Source organism: Lotus japonicus, chromosome 2, assembly GCF_012489685.1.
Source record: "Lotus japonicus ecotype B-129 chromosome 2, LjGifu_v1.2".
Taxonomy (NCBI): Eukaryota; Viridiplantae; Streptophyta; class Magnoliopsida; order Fabales; family Fabaceae; genus Lotus; species Lotus japonicus.
The window spans coordinates 30,919,931-30,929,518 of record NC_080042.1 but is presented as its reverse complement, the minus strand read 5'-3'; the positions used below and the strand labels follow the sequence as shown (position 1 = coordinate 30,929,518).

General features: G+C 38.0%; 1 long non-coding RNA gene across 1 annotated transcript; it reads right to left on the bottom strand.

Annotated features, from left to right (window-relative positions):
- Positions 1-1,113: 1,113 nt before the first annotated feature.
- LOC130735337 (uncharacterized) lies at positions 1,114-7,539 on the bottom strand. Its single transcript, XR_009018400.1, has 3 exons — positions 7,198-7,539; positions 6,295-6,372; positions 1,114-1,678 (listed from the first exon to the last, which is right to left on the bottom strand). It is a non-coding gene; the product is annotated as an uncharacterized LOC130735337 (long non-coding RNA).
- Between the last annotated feature and the right edge of the window lie 2,049 nt (positions 7,540-9,588).

Here is a 9,588-nt window from a genome sequence, read left to right as displayed (position 1 = left end):
CCAACGGAGGGAAATGGTGCAGCGGATTGGCTTGCTCGCTATGGAGATAAACTAGCTAGCCATGCGCTAGTTCTCCTGTTTTCCTTTCTTTTTGCTTTGTTATTTTCCGATGTACTAAAAAAAGAAGAACCAAGTTGATTTTCCAAATTAATGTAAAAAAAACAACCAAGTTCAAGTGAAACCCTAAATTTCTAATGCAACATCTCATCGTACGCTACTGGTCACTGGAGACGCAAACTTCCTCCTTGACATTGCAGACGTAGACTATTGTTGTGGGTAAATAGTCAAGTTGGTCCCTGAATGTGTCCACCGACTTCAACTTCGTCCCTAAACTTTAAAAATGACGCCCGAGATCCCTAAATGTGGCAAAACTCCTTCACAGTAGTCCCTAGGTTAAAAATAGTTGACGGACGTTAACGGACTGCTGACATGATTTTTTTTTTGTCAAAGATGATGCTTATGTGTCATTTGAACCCAGAAAATAATAAAATAAAATAGTTAAATAAAAAAATAAACAACTTTACCCTATTCTCCTATGTATTAAATCATAATAAACCAAGACATATAGGTTCAAATCAATCCCAAGATATAAACTTTCTCCATTCACAGATGAAAAAAAGTAGAAAATAGCAAACTTCGAATTCAATTGGGGGAACAAAATTTCCTATTCATGGGAGGAAAATGGAACGAAATACCACAAAAAAAAGGTCAATTCCTATTCTTTGCAATTCTCAGAAGCCCCTTTCTTTGACTGTGATTTTCAATTCCTCTACCTGTGTCACGGTTTAAAACCTCCATGTATTAGCATAGTCACAACTTTTGCTCTCGGAATCAAACAGACACACACTATAGCTGCTCAAGAAACCTTCATTTAAACAAAAACGAAAAGTCTATCTAATTTCCATTCTTTATCTGTGAAAAAAAGGTGAAAGCTTCATCAAGCTTTTCAACCTATATCGGATGAGAAAGCTTCAGATCTGGCCTCAGCACCATGAAAACTAGAACCCACAACAATTACCTCTTCTTCTTCTCATCAGGCGCAATTCTCTTGTTGAAGTACTACGTGTAACACCCCGATTTCGGTGGCGTCACTTTAGTAACTCAAGGATAAAATAAAGCGGAAAAGCAGGTATTTTTTTTTATTTGTTAAAATAAAAAGACTTGTCGAAATAAAGACTCAACCCAATCGCGATTAACAGCGATCAATATACAATGCAAGCAAAGCCCTCGCTGCAACTAAAAACATCGTCACGAGTGTCCTCAAGTGACGGTAAGTAACCTCAGATAACTAGAAGTATTGCCCATCGGCAAACAAGTGCGACTCACAGATAGAGTCATAAGTTTTATAAATACAGTCCTCCGAAAAGTAAGTCAGCCCAAAACGGCTTCCAAAAAGACTTCCTACGTCCGACTACTCCATGCGATCCCCATCTAAGGAGAACCACACCGAAAGCAACCTGTCGGAAACTACCCGGTCCCAAAAGTACAAATGACGAATCAGAGCTATGACAGCAACAACCAGCTCAAAAGACTCTAACCACCCATAACCCACACTACTATCATCGACCCTTCCTCGATCAGTCATGAAGTCCGGGTCCTCGTCGAAGGCTTCAGTAATAGTCATTTCGCTCCGGGTCTTTCCCGCACAACGAATCATCACGAACCGGCTGACGGACGCCTGGCAGCAGGCCGACCGCCCAAACACAAACATACAAACAAAGCCAAGGTGCGAGGGTCAACTCACAGGATATAATAGATAATACAAGCAACATGTGATGAATTAAGGGGTATATATATAGGTTGTATATATACATATAAGTTCTGTATCGTCTACCCTAAGGTATGTACATAACATGTTGTCAGATCTCTAGTAACAACACAATATTCAATATCTCAACAATTCAACAAATAACATGACAATGTTCACCAATATCAAATCATCAAAATCTCAACATATGAAGTTAGGTGATAAGGTTAGTCAAACAATGTATCGTCCTCCCAACGCACAAGTGTCTAACTAAACAAATGTTCCCTGTCAGTTGCCCTAGGGTAAACGACGATGAAATCTCATGCTTCCATGAAGTCTCACGCTTCAATGGAGTCTTACGATTTCACGAAGTCTCACGCTTCAGTGAAATCTCACACATTCACGAAGTCTCACGCTTCAGTGAATTTTCAAGCATTCACGAAGTCTCACGCTTCAGTGAAGTTTCGCGCCTTCATGAAGTCTCCCGCTTCAATGAAGTCCCACACCTTCACGAAGTCTCACGCTTCAGTGAAGTTTCACGCCTCCGCAAAGTCTCCCGCTTCAGCGAAGGTTCCCGTCTCCACGAGGTCTCCCGCCTCAGTGAAGTTTCTGCTTTCACGAAGTCTCACGCTTCAGTGAATTTACACACTTTCACGAAGTCTCACGCTTCAGTGAAGTTCCATGCTTTCACGAAGTCTCACGCCTCAGTGAAGCTTCCCGGCTCATCCTTTGGATGGCTAAATAAACTGCTCAAAGAGCGAAGGAGTACCAATGTACTTGGAAACTTATTGGTTCCCTGACTTATCCTCTAGATAGTCAAACAACAAACTGCTCATCGAGCGAAAAGTACCAACATACTCGGAAACTTATTAGTTTCCCCAAAACTTGGATTCGGCGACACTTCTCATTTTCCAAAACTAACATCCAAGCCCTAAGCTTTCATCTGACATTGTTATCATTATTTAAAGGGTTCAGAGGTTGTTTAGTGTATTATGAATTTTCCTTGTAAAATAGTTTCCATTTAGTTTTATCTCTAATCTTATGAGTTTAAAAGCCCATCATCTCAAGTAACTCCCAGAGAAGGTCTCGATCCACTAAAATAATAAGGGTCCGAACCTCGATTCGTCCCATCAAACTTTTCCAAAATCTCATGATAAATTTGGCATAACTGCCCGTTATCCTCTCTGACGTACAACAGATATATGTGTAATTTCATAATCAAAGTAACACAATCCAACAGTTGTAAGACCCAGGTAAGATTAAGCGTTTAATTAATTAGATATTTATCGGCTTAAGAGCGATAAGCGCGATTAAGCTTAAGATGATATGTTCTTTGTACCCTGTGTGCTTTATATAAATGAAGTATTATTAATATTATTAGTATTTTCTCCCAAACTAGATAAAAAAGAAAGAAATAAAACAAAGTAAAAAGAAAGAAAGAAAAAGATCACGTAAGGACCAATTCAATTTGTGGAAGAAGAATAGGAAATGATAAAAGAATAGTAAGAGACCAATTCAGCTTGTGAGGGAAGAATAGAAAATAAAAAGTAAAAGAGAAGAAGAAGAATAATACGAAGTGTAAGAATAGATATATATGTATATCTAACTTGTTAACACTTCTACACTTGATCACTTAATTTTGCTTAAAGTGATTTTAAACTATATCATATAGTTTCTCATAATTTTTGGTATAATAATATATTATCCTTATATTTTTTTCTTAACTCTATGAGTTAAATCCTACACTACTCAAATCAATATATGTGTATTAAGAAAGGAAGGAACAATAGCTAGCCAGAAAACGTAACAAGGAAGATTGCATGGTAAGTGTTTAAGCTTGAGGTGGCTTAACCAGATTGCATGGTAAATGTTTAAAGCATGAGGTGGCTGAACCTGAGTGCATGGTAAGTGTGACAAGGATTGATACTTTTACGTGTAGGCATCGAATTTTTCATCTGGCAAAGCTAGGGGTCTAGTAAGCATGAGGTGGCCAAATAAAAAAAAAAGACATTGCACTATAAAAGAGTTGGCAAGCCGCATATGAGAAGGGTCACCAATGGAAATGTAGAGAAGTTTTGGAAGTATACAGAGTAGTGTTTTGAGTTATTAGTTTGTGGTGAAAATTTTTAAGTGTTTGTTTTGAGTGAGAGATTCTTAAGTTTTGGGAGCGGAAGCTAGGATCTTAAAGCTTAGCATTTTTGAAAGCAATTAATTTTCTAAGGATACGAAGAGCGAGAATGCGTACGTGTCGGGGCTAAAGAATGAAAGAAAACAAGCTAGTACGAGGAGCGATGACGTGATCGGATCAGAGTCGCAACTTTGGAAGGAAAGTGACTAAGGTGAGGGCACTTCGCTTCGACTATTTATATTATTGAATATCTGCTATGTGATTGTTGTGAGCTATTCTCTTAGACTATTTATATTGTTGAATATATGCTATGATTGAGTGAGAGCACTTTGATGCTTGCTATTTGATATAATGGCTTGTTGTGATGATGACTTGTATTTTGTGATATTTAATTGTCTGTTGACGGCATATCGATTGTGTAAGCGAAGGGTTTCTCCAAGTATCGGTTAGACGAGATTCTAACGATGCTTTAGATCTTTTGTGGTTTTGAATAGAGACGTTTTCTCAAAAAGAGTTACACAGGGTGGGAACATTTTATCTAATTTACTACAGTTTTTGAAAAAGAACAGACCCATTCATGATTTACTTATAAACTTCATCTAATGAAAATAATTAAAGTGTACACATATTTTGTAAATTAAAAAGAGTTTATTTGCATTGCAAAACTTTTAAAGAATGAGAAGGATATTTTCAAAGGGCCTTCAATCAATCCTTTTTAGAAAAGAGTATTTCAGAAGGGACTTCAATCAATTCTTTTTAGAAAAGAGAATTTCAATGGGGGACTTTATTTGATGATTTTTGAGAAAAGAAAGACGAGACTCGATGACACGGTTACTTGGAGTGGAGTGACCTTTCGTTGTGTAAACTTCGGTCACTTGGAGTGGAGTGCAACCGTTGATGTTGAATCTAGATTTGGTTTTCTAGTATGACTGTTTTCTTAGAGATAGGCGTGAACACTGGAGAGGGTGTTCCCGTTTGTTTGGCTAACCATGATTCATATCATGCATGCATTCATTTTGTCAGGATGGTGGAGTGGCCATGCCTGTCTTCTGAGGACGATGGAGTGGTCGTACCTTCAGATGTTGATACTGGAGTGGGTATCAACTATGTTGATACTGGAGTGGGTATCAACTAAGTGGCATTCACTAGTCAGAGGTTGATACTGGAGTGGGTATCAGACCGACTAAGTGTTGTCCCGCCTACCTCATGGAAAAGGCATTTATATCCGGATCATTTGATGTGCCTATGTGGCATTGCATTTGCACGAGCATATAGACTAACCTTAGAGTTGTCGATTGAGCTTGATGATGAGGTGATATGTACTATGAGTTTTGATATGCTTGAGATAAGCTAAATGTGATTTAATTGTTATGTGTGTGGGAGAGGTTTGTCATTGACAACCCTCGTATTTTACGTAAGCCACGTGATCGATAGATCTGCGTGAGTAAGCGTGAAACGTATAAGTATGTGATTATGTGTATACTGTGTGACCTACTACTATATATATATACATATATTCTGGAAGTTGACCCTCGCACGCCATTGTATGTATTGCTTGTGTTTGGGCGGCCGGCGACTGCCAGGTGATGGACGACGACGTGATCAAGTACCATGCCTTGGAGGAGCCAAAGTGATGCTGCCAATGACGAGGATCCATGATAATGAGATTATGAGTCATGCTTATGTATCAGTTTGGTGAAGTGAGCAGTAAGTCATTCGTGGGATTGACCACATGTCTATTAATGCCAGAACCCTGTCACATATCTTGTTAGAGATTGACAATTCGACCATCGAGGAGACTCGCTCAGAGGAGAAGTAGAGTCTTGTGTAGGGCTTGAGCCCTTTGGGTAGAAAGCTTACCGTCATTGGTTGAAGCTTGTAGGATGATCATATGAATTTGTATTCTATTGGGTTCGGAGGAAGGGTAGGTCTCGATGTGTGTTGTTTGGTGGTCTATCCTGCGTAGAGATCATAGTGAGCGTGTTGGGCATATGTCTTTTGATATTTCTCTTTAAAGACTCAATTGTACCCATACTTTTGGATATAAAGTTATATATTATTGGGTAATTACTGTGCATTCGCTAGAGCATGTTTTGGAAAAAAAAATACTTGGTTATTATTGACTTCGAAAGTTTAGTCAGCATATTTAGTTTTTGGAAAGGTTACTAAAGTGACCCTCGAGAAATCGGGGCGTTACAACAGTCATGGCACATATATCAACACGTCCTAGATTAACAATTTAGCACATAGCATGTGAATCAATCTCAAAAACAATTCAAGCGATAAATGATTATCAATTGTCAGCCGTAGCCTCAGAAAACATTTTTCCCAGTCAAACACAATCAAGTGCATAACAATAAATCAAGTCGAATTCATCGACGCCTAAAATACAAATAGCTAGTAAGTAAGTTGCCCTCACCTCGAGTTGTTCCAGTCTCGCGGTGTAGGTCTCGCTCACAAGCTTGTTCAGTCAATCCCAAAGTTTCCACAATCGAACCTTTGAGCAACAAAGCAATAATGAATCAAACCAAGTCGATACAGTCGAAACAATCCTAACTAATGTTCGACAAAGCTCAAGAAGCTTCAGAGTACAACATTTAGGCACGAATGGAAGGGCTTTCCCCGAATGGATGAGTTTTGACTCGATTCAAGTTTTGTACAAAAACACTTTATTCACTAAAACGTGCATAACTCGAGCTACAGAACTCGGAATGACACGAAACCGGCGCCAAAATTTCGACAATTGAAAGAGCTACGCAATGGCTCAGGTCATAGAGACCCAAAAATTATTTTTGGACACGGTACCCAAGCAAATAGGTTTCGGCCACTATGGAAAATAGGGTTTTCGAACTTTTTCTTCGGTCTAAATCAATTCCTAGGTTATCATTAGCCGTAACTAAGGCGAATCTAAGCTCAGAAAAATTTTCGGATCAAAAACTGTCGCAGGGGTATTTTGGTCATTATTTTCAGCTCAAAATTTCAAAACTGGATTTTCGAAAAACAAATTGGATGGGGACGTCAACAACGACGTTTATGACGACTAATCCTACTAGCGCTAAGCTAAGTCGTGAGTTTTCAGCTTAAAGAACGGAACTTTACCCAAAAATGGGTTTTTCCAACAGAAATTGATCCCGGCGGCATTTCAGCGAGATTCAACGGAAAACAACCGGATATTCACGCTCTAGAGTACGTAGGCAATAAGTTTAGACACCAAAATCAGCTTATTTGGACAGTTTTACAAAAAGCTCAAAACTTTGAGCACAGAAAGACATAGAGAAAAGCGACAGAATTGACGATCAGAAGTAAGAAATAGCATCAGTACCTCGAGGCCTACGCGTAGCAACGAACGGAACGACGATCGGTCAAGAATTGGAAAAAATCATTTTTCCCCCTTTCCTCCAAGAGCTCTCGGCCGTGTGTGTGTGTTTTGAGATTTTTTTGTTTTGTTTTTTTTCATTTTTCATACTATATATATAGGAAATGGAAAATGCGGAAAAATGAAAATTTCGCGATTCCGATTTTTCCTACTGATTCCAACGTATTTTAGACACGATATTCTTCCCGCTGAATCTTCTAATTCTTCAAAGAAATATCAGTATGATTTTTGGTTTTCGAGGCTTGTTTTTAATGTTTACCGGCTTAAAAATGCACTTTATGATTTTGACCTCGGATGCAGAAACTTCCTTCTGAAGAAAGATTCAGAACGTCGATTAGAGTGGGCTTACGCGGATGAAATCTTTATTTGAAGCTCCGAATAGAAAAAGTCTTCATCGACCGTCGATTTTAGGGTTCTTGAACTATCAGGGTTTCGGTTTCGGCAAACTTCCGAGTATTGAAAATTAACGTTCGTACATTCCAGGGTTTCGTATCGAAACGCTCGTTTATGGACGAATAAGAGAAGTTCTAACATTTCTCTGAAGATTTTTGGAATTAGTTTCCATCGTGTATTAAAACATAAACTAGCCATTTCTAGCGTTCTTGACCTAAGTTTAAGCGAATGCTAGTCGTGCTATAACTTTTATCGACTCTGATACGATCCTTAGCCTTTTCCTGAACTTTCTCCTTCACAAATTAATTCCATTCCATAAACACTTGTTCAGGTTTTCCCTCACGTCACATCAAATTAATCGTGAAAAGGAATTTTATTCGGTTTATTCCAAACTTAAAAACTTGGGTCTCACACTACGCTTCTTCATTTTCTGATTCAAGCTTTGTGCTCTTTCCTTTCTTTGTTGTCTGATTGAAGCTTCTTCATGTCTGGTTGAAGTACTGCTTCAGGCTTCTTCGTTTCTGCTTGCGTGATTTCGCTGTTTCTGCAATTTTGGATTTTATCACCTATGATTCAGGGTTCTTCACTTCTGCAATTTAGGAATTTCAATTTTGTTTTTTTATTTAACTATTTTATTATTTTCTGGGTTCAAATGCCACATAAGCATCACCCTTGACGGAAAAAAATTTCATGTCAGCATTCCGTTAACGTCTGTCAACTTGTTTTAACCCAGGGACTACTATGAAGGAGTTTTGCCACATTTAAGGATCACGGACGTCATTTTTAAAGTTTAAGGACGAAGTTGAAGTCGGTGGACACATTCAGGGACCAACTTGACTATTTACCCCTATTGTTGTTGTTCAAGTTAAACTTCATAATTAATATGCCTGACATTGATCCTCTTCAATTTCCTACGTAGTTAGTACGTACATTGTCGTCCCTCTTGGACCTTAATAAGTCACCATGAGTGTCAATGGAAGAATTTTTATTCTTCTTTATTTTCTAGCTAGTTGTTCGATACAGTAATACTATACCGTACCCACAATCAATAATCTAATATATGATGATTCTACTTATTTGTTTGGATGCACCAATTGTACCTATGTCTAAGTGTCTAATCACCGTGTACCTATATATTTATGTTTTTTCAATGTTTTTTTATTTGCAATTTTCTTTTAAGTGTCTAAAAATTTTGATTATTTTTTTCAATTCTTGCTTGAGAAGAATGTAGCATATCACTATCAGCAAACAAATCATTTTCCTCCCACAACTTGGTTTTCTGTATACATTCAATGGGTGGGTCACAATTTAGTGTCGTTTCCTAAGACGAACTAGTGGGTACACATGCCTTGCTTGTTTCATATGCATTCCGTCAAATTTGGCTCTTGCGGTGCACTTCTGTGATAGAGCTGGCTTCGCTTAGGATAATGTTTCATCCACACCTCTCTTTTGAGGTGCAGAGGTAGAATAGTGAGAGAGATAGGAAGAAAAGAAAAAGTAAGAGAGAGAAAATATGAGATGTGATAGATAATAAGATAAGAGAGATAAAAATAAAAAGAGGTGAAAATTGAGTGTTTAAAAAACGAGGTGTGTATATATCATTACTCCTTTGCTTAACCTCATCTGCTACAAGATTGAGTTGGTGTCTGTATATTGCTCGTCTTTTAAGACCAAGACAAAAATTGAAGCACATGCTGTTGACTTGCTACAAAAGAATATCTTAAAGTCTTAGATCACTTTTTCAGTTTCCAAGTGTTCAAACTTATGTATTTTACCACTTCTTGTCCATGTCATTTCACCTGAAGCAAATTTTTACAAAAAGTGATCAACTTATATTCAATTGTGGGTCCTCGTAGTTATTCTTGTGAAATTATTTTTTTTCCCAAGGTATCTCTAAGCTATGAGATTAATCCTTCGAGACTCCGTGATCACCTTAAGTGGGTA